The following is a 21,918-nucleotide window of genomic DNA, read 5'->3' as shown; positions in this document are numbered from 1 at the left end:
GTTTGGACCCGATTCCTTCATTTTTTTATTTTTTTTTAAAGTGGGGTGGCTGTCTTCACGCTAACCACCCCACCCCGAAATCAGTCAAACTAACTATGTGAAGTCATCGGGCGACGTTAGTTCACGTTTGTTCAGGCATTAAAATCGTTAGGATCTCATTAGATTTGCTATAAAAAAATAGAATCGAAAAATTCATATATATGGGCCAGCCGAGGCAAGTAATGTGTCTAAGTCGACGGCTGAAAAAAATAGTCAGAATCGGGTCCTTACGATGCCACTTGCAGAACGATGTCAGCAGACCATGCTTATTCGAGATAGATAGGTCATTTGCGGGCGTTCAAAACAGTTTTGTCGGAAAAAAATAAAACTTGAAAATCTGAATAACTCAACTTATGCTCCTAAGTCGACGGCAGAAAAAAATAGTCAGAATCGGGTCCTTACGAAGCCACTTGCAGAACGATGTCAGCAGACCATGCTTATTCGAGATAGATAGGTCATTTGCGGGCGTTCAAAACAGTTTTGTCGGAAAAAATAAAACTTGAAAATCTGAATTACTCAACTTATGCTCCTAAGTCGACGGCTGAAAAAAATAGTCCGAATAGGGTCCTTACGACGCCACTTGCAGAACGATGTCAGAAAACCATGCTTATTCGAGATAGATAGGTCATTTGCGGGCGATTAAAAGAGATTTTTCGGAAAAAAATAAAACTGGAAAATCTGAATAACTCAACTTATGCTCCTAAGGCGACGGCTAAAAAAAATAGTCCGAATAGGGTCCTTACGATGCCACTTGCAGGACTACGTCAGAAGACCATGCTTATTTGAGATAGATAGGTCATTTGCGGGCGATCAAAAGAGATTTTCCGGAAAAAAATAAAACTGGAAAATCGGAATAACTCAACTTATGCTCCTAAGTCGACGGCTGAAAAAAATAGTCAGAATCGGGTCCTAACGATGCCACTTGCAGAACGATACCAGCAGACCATGCTTATTCAAGACACATAGTTCATTTGCGGGCGTTCTAAACCGATTTACCGGAAAAAAGTAAAACTTGAAAATCGGAATAACTCAACTTTTGCTTCTAAGTCGACGGCTGAAAAAAATAGTCAGAATCGGGTCCTTACGATGCCACTTGCAGGACGACGTCAGCAGACCATACTGATAGGTCATTTGCGGGCGTTCTAAACAGATTTACCGGAAAAAAATAAAATTTAAAAATCTGAATTACTCAACTTATGCTCCTAAGTCGACGGCTGAAAAAAATAGTCAGAATCGGGTCCTTACGATGCCACTTGCAGGACTACGTCAGAAGACCATGCTTATTCGAGATAGATAGGTCATTTGCGGGCGATCAAAAGAGATTTCCCGGAAAAAAATAAAACTGGAAAATCTGAATAACTCAACTTATGCTCCTAAGGCGACGGCTGAAAAAAATAGTCCGAATCGGGTCCTTACGATGCCACTTGCAGGACGACGTTAGAAAACTATGCTGATTCAAGATAAATAGGTCATTTGCGGGCGTTCGAAACAGATTTACCGGAAAAAAATAAAACTTGAAAATATGAATTACTCAACTTATGCTCCCTAAGTCGACGGCTAAAAAAAATAGTCCGAATCGGGTCCTTACGATGCCACTTGCAGGACGAAATCAGGAGACTATACTGATTCAATATCGATAGGTCTTTTGCGGGCGTTCGAAATAGATTCACCGGAAAAAAATAAAACTGGAAAATCTGAATAACTCAACTTATGCTCCTAAGGCGACGGCTGAAAAAAATAATCCGAATCGGGTCCTTACGATGCCACTTGCAGGACGACGTTAGAAAACCATGCTGATTCAAGATAAATAGGTCATTTGCGGGCGTTCGAAACAGATTTACCGGAAAAAAATAAAACTTGAAAATATGAATTACTCAACTTATGCTCCCTAAGTCGACGGCTAAAAAAAATAGTCCGAATCGGGTCCTTACGATGCCACTTGCAGGACGAAATCAGGAGACTATACTGATTCAATATCGATAGGTCTTTTGCGGGCGTTCGAAATAGATTCACCGGAAAAAAATAAAACTTGAAAATCAGAATAACTCAACTTACGCTCCTAAGTCGACGGCTGAAAAAAAAAGTCAGAATCGGGTCCTTACGATGTCACTTGCAGAACGATGTCAGCAGACCATGCCTATTCGAGATAGATAGGTCATTTGCGGGCGTTCGAAATAGATTCACCGGAAAAAAATAAAACTTGAAAATCTGAATAACTCAACTTATGCTCCAAAGTCGACGGCTGAAAAAAATAGTCAGAATCGGGTCCTTACGACGCCACTTACAGGACGACGTCAGAAGACTATACTGATTCAAGATGGATAGGTCATTTGCGGGCGTTCAAAACAGATTTTCTAGAAAAAAATAAAACTTAAATATTAGAATAACTCAACTTATGCTCCTAAGTCGACGGCTGGAAAAAATAGTCAGAATCGGGTCCTTACGACGCCACTTGCAGAACGTTGTCAGCAAACCATGCTTATTCGAGATAGATAGGTCATTTGCGGGCGTTCGAAACAGATTCACCGGAAAAAAATAAAACTTGAAAATCTGAATAACTCAACTTATGCTCCTAAGTCGACGGCAGAAAAAAATAGTCAGAATCGGGTCCTTACGAAGCCACTAGCAGAACGATGTCAGCAGAGCATGCTTATTCGAGATAGATAGGTAATTTGCGGGCGTTCGAAACAGATTCACCGGAAAAAAATAAAACTTGAAAATCAGAATAACTCAACTTACGCTCCTAAGTCGACGGCTGAAAAAAAAAGTCAGAATCGGGTCCTTACGATGTCACTTGCAGAACGATGTCAGCAGACCATGCCTATTCGAGATAGATAGGTCATTTGCGGGCGTTCGAAATAGATTCACCGGAAAAAAATAAAACTTGAAAATCTGAATAACTCAACTTATGCTCCAAAGTCGACGGCTGAAAAAAATAGTCAGAATCGGGTCCTTACGACGCCACTTACAGGACGACGTCAGAAGACTATACTGATTCAAGATGGATAGGTCATTTGCGGGCGTTCAAAACAGATTTTCTAGAAAAAAATAAAACTTAAATATTAGAATAACTCAACTTATGCTCCTAAGTCGACGGCTGAAAAAAATAGTCAGAATCGGGTCCTTACGCCTCCACTTGCAGAACGTTATCAGCAAACCATGCTTATTCGAGATAGATAGGTCATTTGCGGGCGTTCGAAACAGATTCACCGGAAAAAAATAAAACTTGTAAATCTGAATAACTCAACTTATGCTCCTAAGTCGACGGCAGAAAAAAATAGTCAGAATCGGGTCCTTACGATGCCACTTACCGGACTACGTCAGAAGACCATGCTTATTCGAGATAGATAGGTCATTTGCGGGCGATCAAAAGAGATTTTCCGGAAAAAAATAATACTGGAAAATCGGAATAACTCAACTTATGCTCCTAAGTCGACGGCTGAAGAAAATAGTCAGAATCGGGTCCTTACGATGCCACTTGCAGAACGATGCCAGCAGACCATGCTTATTCAAGACAGATAGTTCGTTTGCGGGCGTTCTAAACAGATTTACCGAAAAAAAATAAAACTTGAAAATCGGAATAACTCAACTTATACTCCTAAGTCGACGGCTGAAAAAAATAGTCAGAATCGGGTCCTTACGATGCCACTTGCAGAACGATGTCAGCAGACCATACTGATTCGAGGTAGATAGGTCATTTGTGGGCGTTCGGAACAGATTTGGCGGAAAAAAATAAAACTTGAAAATCTGTATAACTCAACTTACACTCCTAAGTCGACGGCAGAAAAAAATAGTCAGAATCGGGTCCTTACTATGCCACTTGCAGGACTACGTCAGAAGACCATGCTTATTCGAGATAGATAGGTCATTTGCGGGCGATCAAGCGAGATTTTCCGGAAAAAAATTAAACTGGAAAATCTGAATAACTCAACTTATGCTCCTAAGGCGACGGCTGAAAAAAATAGTCCGAATCTGGTCCTTACGATGCCACTTGCAGAACGACGTCAGAAAACCATAATGATTCAAGATAAATAAGTCATTTGCGGGCCTTCGAAACAGATTTACCGGAAAAAAATAAAACTTGAAAATATGAATTACTCAACTTATGCTCCCTAAGTCGACGGCTAAAAAAAATAGTCCGAATCGGGTCCTTACGATGCCACTTGCAGGACGAAATCAGAAGACTATACTGATTCAATATCGATAGGTCATTTGCGGGCGTTCGAAATAGATTCACCGGAAAAAAATAAAACTTGAAAATCTGAATTACTCAACTTATGCTCCTAAGTCGACGGCAGAATAAAATAGTCAGAATCGGGTCCTTACGATGCCACTTGCAGGACGATGTCAGCAGACCATGGTTATTCGAGATAGATAGGTCATTTGCGGGCGTTCAAAACAGTTTTGTCGGAAAAAAATAAAACTTGAAAATCTGAATAACTCAACTTATGCTCCTAAGTCGACGGCAGAAAAAAATAGTCAGAATCGGGTCCTTACGATGCCACTTGCAGGACTACGTCAGAAGACCATGCTTATTCGAGATAGATAGGTCATTTGCGGGCGTTCGAAACAGATTTGCCGGAAAAAAATAAAACTTGAAAATATGAATTACTCAACTTATGCTCCCTAAGTCGACGGTTAAAAAAAATAGTCCGAATCGGGTCCTTACGATGCCACTTGCAGGACGAAATCAGAAGACTATACTGATTCAATATCGATAGGTCATTTGCGGGCGTTCGAAATAGATTCACCGGAAAAAAATAAAACTTGAAAATCTGAATTACTCAACTTATGCTCCTAAGTCGACGGCAGAAAAAAATAGTCAGAATCGGGTCCTTACGATGCCACTTGCAGAACGATGTCAGCAGACCATGGTTATTCGAGATAGATAGGTCATTTGCGGGCGTTCAAAACAGTTTTGTCGGAAAAAAATAAAACTTGAAAATCTGAATAACTCAACTTATGCTCCTAAGTCGACGGCAGAAAAAAATAGTCAGAATCGGGTCCTTACGAAGCCACTAGCAGAACGATGTCAGCAGACCATGCTTATTCGAGATAGATAGGTAATTTGCGGGCGTTCGAATCAGATTCACCGGAAAAAAAATAAAACTTGAAAATCAGAATAACTCAACTTACGCTCCTAAGTCGACGGCTGAAAAAATAAGTCAGAATCGGGTCCTTACGATGTCACTTGCAGAACGATGTCAGCAGACCATGCCTATTCGAGATAGATAGGTCATTTGCGGGCGTTCGAAATAGATTCACCGGAAAAAAATAAAACTTGAAAATCTGAATAACTCAACTTATGCTCCTAAGTCGACGGCTGAAAAAAATAGTCAGAATCGGGTCCTTACGACGCCACTTACAGGACGACGTCAGAAGACTATACTGATTCAAGATGGATAGATCATTTGCGGCCGTTCAAAACAGATTTTCTAGAAAAAAATAAAACTTAAATATTAGAATAACTCAACTTATGCTCCTAAGTCGACGGCTGAAAAAAATAGTCAGAATCGGGTCCTTACGACGCCACTTGCCGAACGTTGTCAGCAAACCATGGTTATTCGAGATAGATAGGTTATTTGCGGGCGTTCGAAACAGATTCACCGGAAAAAAATAAAACTTGAAAATCAGAATAACTCAACTTACGCTCCTAAGTCGACGGCTGAAAAAATAAGTCAGAATCGGGTCCTTACGATGTCACTTGCAGAACGATGTCAGCAGACCATGCCTATTCGAGATAGATAGGTCATTTGCGGGCGTTCGAAATAGATTTACCGGAAAAAAATAAAACTTGAAAATCGGAATAACTCAACTTATGCTCCTAAGTCGACTGCTGAAAAAAATAGTCAGAATCGGGTCCTTACGATGCCACTTGCAGAACGATGTCAGCAGACCATACTGATTCGAGATAGATAGGTCATTTGCGGGCGTTCAAAATAGATTTGGCGGAAAAAAATAAAACTTGAAAATCTGAATAACTCAACTTACGTTCCTAAGTCAACGGCAGAAAAAAATAGTCAGAATCGGGTCCTTACGATGCCACTTGCAGGACTACGTCAGAAGACCATGCTTATTCGAAATAGATAGGTCATTTGCGGGCGATCAAAAGAGATTTTCCGGAAAAAAATAAAACTGGAAAATCTGAATTACTCAACTTATGCTCCTAAGGCGACGGCAGAAAAAAATAGTCAGAATCGGGTCCTTACGATGCCACTTGCAGGACTACGTCAGAAGACCATGCTTATTCGAGATAGATAGGTCATTTGCGGGGGTTCGAAACAGATTCACCGGAAAAAAATAAAACTTGAAAATCTGAATAACTCAACTTATGCTCCTAAGTCGACGGCAGAAAAAAATAGTCAGAATCGGGTCCTTACGATGCCACTTGCAGGACTACGTCAGAAGACCATGCTAATTCGAGATAGATAGGTCATTTGCAGGCGATCAAACGAGATTTTCCGGAAAAAAATAAAACTGGAAAATCTGAATAACTCAACTTATGCTCCTAAGGCGACGGCTGAAAAAAATAGTCCGAATCGGGTCCTTACGCTGCCACTTGCAGGACTACGTCAGAAGACCATGCTAATTCGAGATAGATAGGTCATTTGCGGGCGATCAAACGAGATTTTCCGGAAAAAAATAAAACTGGAAAATCTGAATAACTCAACTTATGCTCCTAAGGCGACGGCTGAAAAACATAGTCCGAATCGGGTCCTTACGCTGCCACTTGCAGAACGACGTCAGAAAACCATAATGATTCAAGATAAATAAGTCATTTGCGGGCGTTCGAAACAGATTTACCGGAAAAAAATAAAACTTGAAAATATGAATTACTCAACTTATGCTCCCTAAGTCGACGGCTAAAAAAAATAGTCCGAATCGGGTCCTTACGATGCCACTTGCAGGACGAAATCAGAAGACTATACTGATTCAATATCGATAGGTCATTTGCGGGCGTTCGAAATAGATTCACCGGAAAAAAATAAAACTTGAAAATCTGAATTACTCAACTTATGCTCCTAAGTCGACGGCAGAAAAAAATAGTCAGAATCGGGTCCTTACGATGCCACTTGCAGAACGATGTCAGCAGACCATGGTTATTTGAGATAGATAGGTCATTTGCGGGCGTTCAAAACAGTTTTGTCGGAAAAAAATAAAACTTGAAAATCTGAATAACTCAACTTATCCTCCTAAGTCGACGGCAGAAAAAAATAGTCAGAATCGGGTCCTTACGATGCCACTTGCAGGACTACGTCAGAAGACCATGCTTATTCGAGATAGATAGGTCATTTGCGGGCTATCAAAAAAAATTTTCCGGAAAAAAATAAAACTGGAAAATCTGAATAACTCAACTTATGCTCCTAAGGCGACGGCTGAAAAAAATAGTCCGAATCGGGTCCTTACGATGCCACTTGCAGGACGACGTCAGAAAACCATACTGATTCGAGATAAATAGGTCATTTGCGGGCGTTCGAAACAGATTTGCCGGAAAAAAATAAAACTTGAAAATCTGTGTAACTCAACTTACACTCCTAAGTCGACGGCAGAAAAAAATAGTCAGAATCGGGTCCTTACGATGCCACTTGCAGGACTACGTCAGAAGACCATGCTAATTCGAGATAGATAGGTCATTTGCGGGCGATCAAACGAGATTTTCCGGAAAAAAATAAAACTGGAAAATCTGAATAACTCAACTTACACTCCTAAGTCGACGGCAGAAAAAAATAGTCAGAATCGGGTCCTTACGATGCCACTTGCAGGACTACGTCAGAAGACCATGCTGATTCGAGATAGATAGGTCATTTGCGGGCGATCAAACGAGATTTTCCGGAAAAAAATAAAACTGGAAAATCTGAATAACTCAACTTATGCTCCTAAGGCGACGGCTGAAAAAAATAGTCCGAATCGGGTCCTTACGCTGCCACTTGCAGAACGACGTCAGAAAACCATAATGATTCAAGATAAATAAGTCATTTGCGGGCGTTCGAAACAGATTTACCGGAAAAAAATAAAACTTGAAAATATGAATTACTCAACTTATGCTCCCTAAGTCGACGGCTAAAAAAAATAGTCCGAATCGGGTCCTTACGATGCCACTTGCAGGACGAAATCAGAAGACTATACTGATTCAATATCGATAGGTCATTTGCGGGCGTTCGAAATAGATTCACCGGAAAAAAATAAAACTTGAAAATCTGAATTACTCAACTTATGCTCCTAAGTCGACGGCAGAAAAAAATAGTCAGAATCGGGTCCTTACGATGCCACTTGCAGAACGATGTCAGCAGACCATGGTTATTTGAGATAGATAGGTCATTTGCGGGCGTTCAAAACAGTTTTGTCGGAAAAAAATAAAACTTGAAAATCTGAATAACTCAACTTATCCTCCTAAGTCGACGGCAGAAAAAAATAGTCAGAATCGGGTCCTTACGAAGCCACTAGCAGAACGATGTCAGCAGACCATGCTTATTCGAGATAGATAGGTAATTTGCGGGCGTTCGAATCAGATTCACCGGAAAAAAATAAAACTTGAAAATCTGAATAACTCAACTTATCCTCCTAAGTCGACGGCAGAAAAAAATAGTCAGAATCGGGTCCTTACGATGTCACTTGCAGAACGATGTCAGCAGACCATGCCTATTCGAGATAGATAGGTCATTTGCGGGCGTTCGAAATAGATTCACCGGAAAAAAATAAAACTTGAAAATCTGAATAACTCAACTTATGCTCCTAAGTCGACGGCTGAAAAAAATAGTCAGAATCGGGTCCTTACGACGCCACTTACAGGACGACGTCAGAAGACTATACTGATTCAAGATGGATAGGTCATTTGCGGGCGTTCAAAACAGATTTTCTAGAAAAAAATAAAACTTAAATATTAGAATAACTCAACTTATGCTCCTAAGTCGACGGCTGAAAAAAATAGTCAGAATCGGGTCCTTACGACGCCACTTGCCGAACATTGTCAGCAAACCATGGTTATTCGAGATAGATAGGTTATTTGCGGGCGTTCGAAACAGATTCACCGGAAAAAAATAAAACTTGTGAATCTGAATAACTCAACTTATGCTCCTAAGTCGACGGCTGAAAAAAATAGTCAGAATCGGGTCCTTACGATGCCACTTGCAGGACTACGTCAGAAGACCATGCTTATTCGAGATAGATAGGTCATTTGCGGGCGATCAAAAGAGATTTATCGGAAAAAAATAATACTGGAAAATCGGAATAACTCAACTTATGCTCCTAAGTCGACGGCTGAAGAAAATAGTCAGAATCGGGTCCTTACGATGCCACTTGCAGAACGATGCCAGCAGACCATGCTTATTCAAGACAGATAGTTCGTTTGCGGGCGTTCTAAACAGATTTACCGGAAAAAAATAAAACTTGAAAATCGGAATAACTTAACTTATGCTCCTAAGTCGACTGCTGAAAAAAATAGTAAGAATCGGGTCCTTACGATGCCACTTGCAGGACGACGTCAGAAAACCATACTGATTCGAGATAAATAGGTCATTTGCGGGCGTTCGAAACAGATTTGCCGGAAAAAAATAAAACTTGAAAATCTGTATAACTCAACTTACACTCCTAAGTCGACGGCAGAAAAAAATAGTCAGAATCGTGTCCTTACGATGCCACTTGCAGGACTACGTCAGAAGACCATGATCATTCGAGATAGATAGGTCATTTGCGGGCGATCAAACGAGATTTTCCGGAAAAAAATAAAACTGGAAAATCTGAATAACTCAACTTATGCTCCTAAGGCGACGGCTGAAAAAAATAGTCCGAATCGGGTCCTTACGATGCCACTTGCAGAACGACGTAAGAAAACCATAATGATTCAAGATAAATAAGTCATTTGCGGGCGTTCGAAACAGATTTACCGGAATAAAATAAAACTTGAAAATATGAATTACTCAACTTATGCTCCCTAAGTCGACGGCTAAAAAAAATAGTCCGAATCGGGTCCTGACGATGCCACTTGCAGGACGAAATCAGAAGACTATACTGATTCAATATCGATAGGTCATTTGCGGGCGTTCGAAATAGATTCACCGGAAAAAAATAAAACTTGAAAATCTGAATAACTCAACTTATGCTCCTAAGTCGACGGCTGAAAAAAATAGTCAGAATCGGGTCCTTACGACGCCACTTACAGGACGACGTCAGAAGACTATACTGATTCAAGATGGATAGGTCATTTGCGGGCGTTCAAAACAGATTTTCTGGAAAAAAATAAAACTTAAATATTAGAATAACTCAACTTATGCTCCTAAGTCGACGGCTGAAAAAAATAGTCAGAATCGGGTCCTTACGACGCCACTTGCCGAACATTGTCAGCAAACCATGGTTATTCGAGATAGATAGGTTATTTGCGGGCTTTCGAAACAGATTCACCGGAAAAAAATAAAACTTGTAAATCTGAATAACTCAACTTATGCTCCTAAGTCGACGGCTGAAAAAAATAGTCAGAATCGGGTCCTTACGATGCCACTTGCAGGACTACGTCAGAAGACCATGCTTATTCGAGATAGATAGGTCATTTGCGGGCGATCAAAAGAGATTTTCCGGAAAAAAATAATACTGGAAAATCGGAATAACTCAACTTATGCTCCTAAGTCGACGGCAGAAAAAAATAGTCAGAATCGGGTCCTTACGACGCCACTTACAGGACGACGTCAGAAGACTATACTGATTCAAGATGGATAGGTCATTTGCGGGCGTTCAAAACAGATTTTCTAGAAAAAAATAAAACTTAAATATTAGAATAACTCAACTTATGCTCCTAAGTCGACGGCTGAAAAAAATAGTCAGAATCGGGTCCTTACGACGCCACTTGCCGAACATTGTCAGCAAACCATGGTTATTCGAGATAGATAGGTTATTTGCGGGCGTTCGAAACAGATTCACCGGAAAAAAATAAAACTTGTAAATCTGAATAACTCAACTTGTGCTCCTAAGTCGACAGCTGAAAAAAATAGTCAGAATCGGGTCATTACGATGCCACTTGCAGAACGATGTCAGCAGACCATGCTTATTTGATATAGATAGGTCATTTGCGGGCGATCACAAGAGATTTTCCGGAAAAAAATAAAACTGGAATATCTGAATAACTCAACATATGCTCCTAAGGCGAGGGCTGAAAAAAATAGTCCGAATCGGGTCCTTACGATGCCACTTGCAGAACGACGTAAGAAAACCATACTGATTCAAGATAAATAGGTCATTTGCGGGCGTTCGAAACAGATTTACCGGAAAAAAATAAAACTTGAAAATATGAATTACTCAACTTATGCTCCCTAAGTCGACGGCTAAAAAAAATAGTCCGAATCGGGTCCTTACGATGCCACTAGCAGGACGAAGTCAGAATACTATACGAATTCAATATAGATAGGTCATTTGCGGGCGTTCTAAACAGATTTACCGGAAAAAAATAAAACTTGAAAATCGGAATAACTCAACTTATGCTCCTAAGGCGACGGCTGAAAAAAAAATTCAAATGAGCTATTTATCTTGAATCAGTATGGTTTTCTGACGTAGTTCTGCAAGTGGCATCGTAAGGACCCGATTCGGACTATTTTTTTCAGCCGTCGCCTTAGGAGCATAAGTTGAGTTATTCCGATTTTCAAGTTTTATTTTTTTCCGGTAAATCTGTTTAGAACGCCCGCAAATGACCTATCTATATTGAATTCGTATAGTCTTCTGACTTCGTCCTGCAAGTGGCATCGTAAGGACCCGATTCGGACTATTTTTTTTAGCCGTCGACTTAGGGAGCATAAGTTGAGTAATTCATATTTTCAAGTTTTATTTTTTTCCGGTAAATCTGTTTCGAACGCCCGCAAATGACCTATTTATCTTGAATCAGTATGGTTTTCTGACGTCGTTCTGCAAGTGGCATCGTAAGGACCCGATTCGGACTATTTTTTTCAGCCGTCGCCTTAGGAGCATAAGTTGAGTTATTCAGATTTTACAGTTTTATTTTTTTCCGGAAAATCTCGTTTGAGCGCCCGCAAATGACCTATCTGTCTCGAATAAGCATGGTCTTCTGACGTAGTCCTGCAAGTGGCATTGTAAGGACCCGATTCTGACTATTTTTTTCTGCCGTCGACTTAGGAGTGTAAGTTGAGTTATACAGATTTTCAAGTTTTATTTTTTTCCGGCAAATCTGTTTCAAACGCCCGCAAATGACCTATCGATATTGAATCAGTATAGTCTTCTGATTTCGTCCTGCAAGTGGCATCGTAAGGACCCGATTCGGACTATTTTTTTTAGCCGTCGACTTAGGGAGCATAAGTTGAGTAATTCATATTTTCAAGTTTTATTTTTTTCCGGTAAATCTGTTTCGAACGCCCGCAAATGACCTATTTATCTTGAATCAGTATGGTTCTCTGACGTCGTCCTGCAAGTGGCATCGTAAGGACCCGATTCGGACTATTTTTTTCAGCCGTCGCCTTAGGAGCATAAGTTGAGTTATTCAGATTTTCCAGTTTTTTTTCTCCGGGAAATCTCTTTAGATCGCCCGCAAATGACCTATCTATCTCCAATAAGCATGGTCTTCTGACGTAGTCCTGCAAGTGGCATCGTAAGGACCCGATTCTGACTATTTTTTTCAGCCGTCGACTTAGGAGCATAAGTTGAGTAATTCAGATTTTTAAATTTTATTTTTTTCCGGTAAATATGTTTAGAACGCCCGCAAATGACCTATCAATCTTGAATCAGTATGGTCTGCTGACGTAGTCCTGCAAGTGGCATCGTAAGGACCCGATTCTGACTATTTTTTTCAGCCGTCGTATTAGGAGCAAAAGTTGAGTTATTCCGATTTTCAAGTTTTACTTTTTTCCGGTAAATCTGTTTAGAACGCCCGCAAATGAACTATGTGTCTTGAATAAGCATGGTCTGCTGGTATCGTTCTGCAAGTGGCATCGTTAGGACCCGATTCTGTCTATTTTTTTCAGCCGTCGACTTAGGAGCATAAGTTGAGTTATTCCGATTTTCCAGTTTTATTTTTTTCCGGAAAATCTCTTTTGATCGCCCGCAAATACCCTATCTATCTCAAATAAGCATGGTCTTCTGACGTAGTCCTGCAAGTGGCATCGTAAGGACCCTATTCGGACTATTTTTTTTAGCCGTCGCCTTAGGAGCATAAGTTGAGTTATTCAGATTTTCAAGTTTTATTTTTTTCCGACAAAACTGTTTTGAACGCCCGCAAATAACCTATCTATCTCGAATAACCATGGTATGCTGACATCGTTCTGCAAGTTGCATCGTAAGGACCCGATTCTGACTATTTTTTTCTGCCGTCGACTTAGGCGCATAAGTTGAGTAATTCAGATTTTCAAGTTTTATTTTTTTCCGGTGAATCTATTTCGAACGCCCGCAAATGACCTATCGATATTGAATCAGTATAGTCTTCTGATTTCGTCCTGCAAGTGGCATCGTAAGGACCCGATTCGGACTTTTTTTTTAGCCGTCGACTTAGGGAGCATAAGTTGAGTAATTCATATTTTCAAGTTTTATTTTTTTCCGGTAAATCTGTTTCGAACGCCCGCAAATGACCTATTTATCTTGAATCAGTATGGTTTTCTGACGACGTCCTGCAAGTGGCATCGTAAGGACCCGATTCGGACTATTTTTTTCAGCCGTCGCCTTAGGAGCATAAGTTGAGTTATTCAGATTTTACAGTTTTATTTTTTTCCGGGAAATCTCTTTTGATCGCCCGTAAATGACCTATCTATCTCGAATAAGCATGGTCTTCTGACGTAGTCCTGCAAATGGCATCGTAAGGACCCGATTCTGACTATTTTTTTCAGCCGTCGACTTAGGAGCATAAGTTGAGTAATTGAGATTTTTAAATTTTATTTTTTTCCGGTAAATCTGTTTAGAACGCCCGCAAATGACCTATCAATCTTGAATCAGTATGGTCTGCTGACATCGTCCTGCAAGTGGCATCGTAAGGACCCGATTCTGACTATTTTTTTCAGCCGTCGACTTAGGAGCACAAGTTGAGTTATTCCGATTTTCAAGTTTTATTTGTTTTCGGTAAATCTGTTTAGAACGCCCGCAAATGAACTATGTGTCTTGAATAAGCATGGTCTGCTGGCATCGTTCTGCAAGTGGCATCGTAAGGACCCGATTCTGACTATTTTTTTCAGCCGTCGATTTAGGAGCATAAGTTGAGTTATTCCGATTTTCCAGTTTTATTTTTTTCCGGAAAATCTCTTTTGATCGCCCGCAAATGACCTATCTATCTCAAATAAGCATGGTCTTCTGACGTCGTCCTGCAAGTGGCATCGTAAGGACCCGATTCGGACTATTTTTTTCAGCCGTCGCCTTAGGAGAATAACTTGAGTTATTCAGATTTTCCAGTTTTATTTGTTTCCGGGAAATCTCTTATGATCGCCCGCAAATGACCTATCTATCTCGAATAAGCATGGTCTTCTGACGTAGTCCTGCAAGTGGCAGCGTAAGGACCCGATTCGGACTATTTTTTTAGCCGTCGACTTAGGGAGCATAAGTTGAGTAATTCATATTTTCAAGTTTTATTTTTTTCCGGTAAATCTGTTTCGAACGCCCACAAATGAGCTATTTATCTTGAATCAGTATGGTTTTCTGACGTAGTTCTGCAAGTGGCATCGTAAGGACCCGATTCGGACTATTTTTTTCAGCCGTCGCCTTAGGAGCATAAGTTGAGTTATTCAGATTTTCCAGTTTTATTTTTTCCGGAAAATCTCGTTTGATCGCCCGCAAATGACCTATCTGTCTCGAATAATCATGGTCTTCTGACGTAGTCCTGCAAGTGGCATCGTAAGGACCCGATTCTGACTATTTTTTTCTGCCGTCGACTTAGGAGTGTAAGTTGAGTTATACAGATTTTCAAGTTTTATTTTTTTCCGGCAAATCTGTTTCGAACGCCCGCAAATGACCTATTTATCTCGAATCAGTATGGTTTTCTGACGTCGTCCTGCAAGTGGCATCGTAAGGACCCGATTCGGACTATTTTTTTCAGCCGTCGCCTTAGGAGCATAAGTTGAGTTATTCAGATTTTCCAGTTTTATTTTTTTCCGGAAAATCTCTTTTGATAGCCCGCAAATGACCTATTTATCTCGAATCAGTATGGTTTTCTGACGTCGTCCTGCAAGTGGCATCGTAAGGACCCGATTCGGACTATTTTTTTCTGCCGTCGACTTAGGAGCATAAGTTGAGTTATTCAGATTTTCAAATTTTATTTTTTTCCGGTGAATCTATTTCGAACGCCCGCAAATGACCTATCTATCTCGAATAGGCATGGTGTGCTGACATCATTCTGCAAGGGACATCGTAAGGACCCGATTCTGACTATTTTTTTCAGCCGTCGACTTAGGAGCGTAAGTTGAGTTATTCTGATTTTCAAGTTTTATTTTTTTCCGGTGAATCTGTTTCGAACGCCCGCAAATTACCTATCTATCTCGAATAAGCATGGTCTGCTGACATCGTTCTGCTAGTGGCTTCGTAAGGACCCGATTCGGACTATTTTTTTCAGCCGTCGCCTTAGGAGCATAAGTTGAGTTATTCAGATTTTCCAGTTTTATTTTTTTCAGGAAAATCTCGTTTGATCGCCCGCAAATGACCTATCTATCTCGAATAAGCATGGTCTTCTGACGTAGTCCTGCAAGTGGTATCGTAAGGACCCGATTCTGACTATTTTTTTCTGCCGTCGACTTAGGAGTGTAAGTTGAGTTATACAGATTTTCAAGTTTTATTTTTTTCCGGCAAATCTGTTTCGAACGCCCGCAAATGACCTATTTATCTCGAATCAGTATGGTTTTCTGACGTCGTCCTGCAAGTGGCATCGTAAGGACCCGATTCGGACTATTTTTTTCAGCCGTCGCCTTAGGAGCATAAGTTGAGTTATTCAGATTTTCCAGTTTTATTTTTTTCCGGAAAATCTCTTTTGATAGCCCGCAAATGACCTATTTATCTCGAATCAGTATGGTTTTCTGACGTCGTCCTGCAAGTGGCATCGTAAGGACCCGATTCGGACTATTTTTTTCAGCCGTCGCCTTAGGAGCATAAGTTGAGTTATTCAGATTTTCCAGTTTTATTTTTTTCCGGAAAATCTCTTTTGATCGCCCGCAAATGACCTATCTATCTCGAATAAGCATGGTCTTCTGACGTAGTCCTGCAAGTGGCATCGTAAGGACCCGATTCTGACTATTTTTTTCAGCCGTCGACTTAGGAGCATAAGTTCAGTTATTCTAATATTTAAGTTTTATTTTTTTCTAGAAAATCTGTTTTGAACGCCCGCAAATGACCTATCCATCTTGAATCAGTATAGTCTTCTGACGTCGTCCTGCAAGTGGCATCGTAAGGACCCGATTCTGACTATTTTTTTCTGCCGTCGACTTAGGAGCATAAGTTGAGTTATTCAGATTTTCAAATTTTATTTTTTTCCGGTGAATCTATTTCGAACGCCCGCAAATGACCTATCTATCTCGAATAGGCATGGTGTGCTGACATCATTCTGCAAGGGACATCGTAAGGACCCGATTCTGACTATTTTTTTCAGCCGTCGACTTAGGAGCGTAAGTTGAGTTATTCTGATTTTCAAGTTTTATTTTTTTCCGGTGAATCTGTTTCGAACGCCCGCAAATTACCTATCTATCTCGAATAAGCATGGTCTGCTGACATCGTTCTGCTAGTGGCTTCGTAAGGACCCGATTCGGACTATTTTTTTCAGCCGTCGCCTTAGGAGCATAAGTTGAGTTATTCAGATTTTCCAGTTTTATTTTTTTCCGGAAAATCTCGTTTGATCGCCCGCAAATGACCTATCTATCTCGAATAAGCATGGTCTTCTGACGTAGTCCTGCAAGTGGTATCGTAAGGACCCGATTCTGACTATTTTTTTCTGCCGTCGACTTAGGAGTGTAAGTTGAGTTATACAGATTTTCAAGTTTTATTTTTTTCCGGCAAATCTGTTTCGAACGCCCGCAAATGACCTATTTATCTCGAATCAGTATGGTTTTCTGACGTCGTCCTGCAAGTGGCATCGTAAGGACCCGATTCGGACTATTTTTTTCAGCCGTCGCCTTAGGAGCATAAGTTGAGTTATTCAGATTTTCCAGTTTTATTTTTTTCCGGAAAATCTCTTTTGATAGCCCGCAAATGACCTATCTATCTCGAATAAGCATGGTCTTCTGACGTAGTCCTGCAAGTGGCATCGTAAGGACCCGATTCTGACTATTTTTTTCTGCCGTCGACTTAGGAGCGTAAGTTGAGTTATTCAGATTTTCAAGTTTTATTTTTTTCCGCCAAATCTGTTTCGAACGCCCACAAATGACCTATCTACCTCGAATCAGTATGGTCTGCTGACATCGTTCTGCAAGTGGCATCGTAAGGACCCGATTCTGACTATTTTTTTCAGCCGTCGACTTAGGAGTATAAGTTGAGTTATTCCGATTTTCAAGTTTTATTTTTTTCCGGTAAATCTGTTTAGAACGCCCGCAAACGAACTATCTGTCTTGAATAAGCATGGTCTGCTGGCATCGTTCTGCAAGTGGCATCGTAAGGACCCGATTCTGACTATTTTCTTCAGCCGTCGACTTAGGAGCATAAGTTGAGTTATTCCGATTTTCCAGTATTATTTTTTTCCGGAAAATCTCTTTTGATCGCCCGCAAATGACCTATCTATCTCGAATAAGCATGGTCTTCTGACGTAGTCCGGCAAGTGGCATCGTAAGGACCCGATTCTGACTATTTTTTTCTGCCGTCGACTTAGGAGCATAAGTTGAGTTATTCAGATTTACAAGTTTTATTTTTTTCCGGTGAATCTGTTTCGAACGCCCGCAAATGACCTATCTATCTCGAATAAGCATGGTTTGCTGACAACGTTCTGCAAGTGGCGTCGTAAGGACCCGATTCTGACTATTTTTTTCAGCCGTCGACTTAGGAGCATAAGTTGAGTTATTCTAATATTTAAGTTTTATTTTTTTCTAGAAAATCTGTTTTGAACGCCCGCAAATGACCTATCTATCTTGAATCAGTATAGTCTTCTGACGTCGTCCTGTAAGTGGCGTCGTAAGGACCTGATTCTGACTATTTTTTTCAGCCGTCGACTTAGGAGCATAAGTTGAGTTATTCAGATTTTCAAGTTTTATTTTTTTCCGGTGAATCTATTTCGAACGCCCGCAAATGACCTATCTATCTCGAATAGGCATGGTCTGCTGACATCGTTCTGCAAGTGACATCGTAAGGACCCGATTCTGACTTTTTTTTCAGCCTTCGACTTAGGAGCGTAAGTTGAGTTATTCTGATTTTCAAGTTTTATTTTTTTCCGGTGAATCTGTTTCGAACGCCCGCAAATTACAAAAATAAAAAAGAATAATATTTAAAAGGAGTGTACAGGTTTTTAAAAAAAGGTCGGCAACGCGCATGTAACACCTCTGGAGTTGCAGGCGTCCATAGGCTACGGTGACTGCTTACCATCAGGCGGCCCGTATGCTTGTTTGCCACCTATGTGGTATAAAAAAAAAAAAAATTACCTATCTATCTCGAATAAGCATGCTCTGCTGACATCGTTCTGCTAGTGGCTTCGTAAGGACCCGATTCTGACTATTTTTTTCTGCCGTCGACTTAGGAGCATAAGTTGAGTTATTCAGATTTTCAAGTTTTATTTTTTTCCGACAAAACTGTTTTGAACGCCCGCAAATGACCTATCTATCTCGAATAACCATGGTCTGCTGACATCTTTCTGCAAGTGGCATCGTAAGGACCCGATTCTGACTATTTTTTTCTGCCGTCGACTTAGGAGCATAAGTTGAGTAATTCAGATTTTCAAGTTTTATTTTTTTCCGGTGAATCTATTTCGAACGCCCGCAAATGACCTATCGATATTGAATCAGTGTAGTCTTCTGATTTCGTCCTGCAAGTGGCATCGTAAGGACCCGATTCGGACTATTTTTTTTAGCCGTCGACTTAGGGAGCATAAGTTGAGTAATTCATATTTTCAAGTTTTATTTTTTTCCGGTAAATCTGTTTCGAACGCCCGCAAATGACCTATTTATCTTGAATCAGTACGGTTCTGTGACGTCGTCCTGCAAGTGGCATCGTAAGGACCCGATTCGGACTATTTTTTTCAGCCGTCGCCTTAGGAGCATAAGTTGAGTTATTCAGATTTTCCAGTTTTTTTTTTCCGGGAAATCTCTTTTGATCGCCCGCAAATGACCTATCTATCTCGAATAAGCATGGTCTTCTGACGTAGTCCTGCAAGTGGCATCGTAAGGACCCGATTCTGACTATTTTTTTCAGCCGTCGACTTAGGAGCATAAGTTGAGTAATTCAGATTTTTAAATTTTATTTTTTTCCGGTAAATATGTTTAGAACGCCCGCAAATGACCTATCAATCTTGAATCAGTATGGTCTGCTGACGTCGTCCTGCAAGTGGCATCGTAAGGACCCGATTCTGACTATTTTTTTCAGCCGTCGTATTAGGAGCAAAAGTTGAGTTATTCCGATTTTCAAGTTTTACTTTTTTCCGGTAAATCTGTTTAGAACGCCCGCAAATGAACTATGTGTCTTGAATAAGCATGGTCTGCTTGTATCGTTCTGCAAGTGGCATCGTTAGGACCCGATTCTGACTATTTTTTTCAGCCGTCGACTTAGGAGCATAAGTTGAGTTATTCCGATTTTCCAGTTTTATTTTTTTCCGGAAAATCTCTTTTGATCGCCCGCAAATGACCTATCTATCTCAAATAAGCATGGTCTTCTGACGTAGTCCTGCAAGTGGCATCGTAAGGACCCTATTCGGACTATTTTTTTTAGCCGTCGCCTTAGGAGCATAAGTTTAGTTATTCAGATTTTCCAGTTTAATTTTTTTCCGGAAAATCTCTTTTGATCGCCCGCAAATGACCTATCTATCTCGAATAAGCATGGTTTTCTGACATCGTTCTGCAAGTGGCGTCGTAAGGACCCGATTCTGACTATTTTTTTCAGCCGTCGACTTAGGAGCATAAGTTGAGTAATTCAGATTTTCAAGTTTTATTTTTTTCCGGTGAATCTATTTCGAACGCCCGCAAATGACCTATCTATGTTGAATCAGTATAGTCTTCTGACTTCGACCTGCAAGTGGCATCGTAAGGACCCGATTCGGACTATTTTTTTTAGCCGTCGACTTAGGGAGCATAAGTTGGGTAATTCATATTTTCAAGTTTTATTTTTTTCCGGTAAATCTGTTTCGAACGCCCGCAAATGACCTATTTATCTTGAATCAGTATGGTTTTCTGACGTCGTCCTGCAAGTGGCATCGTAAGGACCCGATTCGGACTATTTTTTTCAGCCGTCGCCTTAGGAGCATAAGTTGAGTTATTCAGATTTTCCAGTTTTATTTTTTTCCGACAAAACTGTTTTGAACGCCCGCAAATGACCTATCTATCTCGAATAACCATGGTCTGCTGACATCGTTCTGCAAGTGGCATCGTAAGGACCCGATTCTGACTATTTTTTTCTGCCGTCGACTTAGGAGCATAAGTTGAGTAATTCAGATTTTCAAGTTTTATTTTTTTCCGGTAAATCTATTTCGAACGTCCGCAAATGACCTATCGATATTGAATCAGTATAGTCTTCTGATTTCGTCCTGCAAGTGGCATCGTAAGCACCCGATTCGGACTATTTTTTTTAGCCGTCGACTTAGGGAGCATAAGTTGAGTAATTCATATTTTCAAGTTTTATTTTTTTCCGGTGAATCTGTTTCGAAGGCCCGCAAATTACCTATGTATCTCGAATAAGCATGGTCTGCTGACATCGTTCTGCAAGTGGCATCGTAAGGACCCGATTCTGACTATTTTTTTCAGCCGTCGACTTAGGAGCATAAGTTGAGTAATTCAGATTTTAAAGTTTTATTTTTTTCCGGTGAATCTATTTCGAACGCCCGCAAATGACCTATCTATATTGAATCAGTATAGTCTTCTGACTTCGTCCTGCAAGTGGCATCGTAAGGACCCGATTCGGACTATTTTTTTTAGCCGTCGACTTAGGGAGCATAAGTTGAGTAATTCATATTTTCAAGTTTTATTTTTTTCCGGTAAATCTGTTTCGAACGCCCGCAAATGACCTATTTATCTTGAATCAGTATGGTTTTCTGACGTCGTCCTGCAAGTGGCATCGTAAGGACCCGATTCGGACTATTTTTTTCAGCCGTCGCCTTAGGAGCATAAGTTGAGTTATTCAGATTTTCCAGTTTTATTTTTTTCCGGAAAATCTCTTTTGATCGCCCGCAAATGACCTATCTATCTCGAATAAGCATGGTCTTCTGACGTAGTCCTGCAAGTCGCATCGTAAGGACCCGATTATGACTATTTTTTTCTGCCGTCGACTTAGGAGCATAAGTTGAGTTATTCAGATTTTCAAGTTTTATTTTTTTTCGGTGAATCTGTTTCGAACGCCCGCAAATTACCTATCTGTCTCGAATAAGCATGGTCTGCTGACATCGTTCTGCAAGTGGCTTCGTAAGGACCCGATTCTGACTATTTTTTTCTGCCGTCGACTTAGGAGCATAAGTTGAGTTATTCCGATTTTCCAGTTTTATTTTTTTCCGGAAAATCTCTTTTGATCGCCCGCAAATGACCTATCTATCTCAAATAAGCATGGTCTTCTGACGTAGTCCTGCAAGTGGCATCGTAAGGACCCTATTCGGACTATTTTTTTTAGCCGTCGCCTTAGGAGCATAAGTTGAGTTATTCAGATTTTCCAGTTTAATTTTTTTCCGGAAAATCTCTTTTGATCGCCCGCAAATGACCTATCTATCTCGAATAAGCATGGTTTTCTGACATCGTTCTGCAAGTGGCGTCGTAAGGACCCGATTCTGACTATTTTTTTCAGCCGTCGACTTAGGAGCATAAGTTGAGT

General features: G+C 40.5%; 1 protein-coding gene across 4 annotated transcripts in view; it reads right to left on the bottom strand.

Moving 5' to 3' along the window:
- LOC134657470 (C-terminal-binding protein) overlaps positions 1-21,918 on the bottom strand; it is a 134,283-nt gene that overhangs the window by 43,680 nt on the left and 68,685 nt on the right. The window lies entirely within an intron of this gene.

This window comes from Cydia amplana, chromosome 20 (genome assembly GCF_948474715.1).
Source record: "Cydia amplana chromosome 20, ilCydAmpl1.1, whole genome shotgun sequence".
Lineage (NCBI taxonomy): Eukaryota > Metazoa > Arthropoda > Insecta > Lepidoptera > Tortricidae > Cydia > Cydia amplana.
The sequence above is the reverse complement of the archived record's forward strand: the minus strand, read 5'-3'. Positions and strand labels throughout refer to the sequence as shown.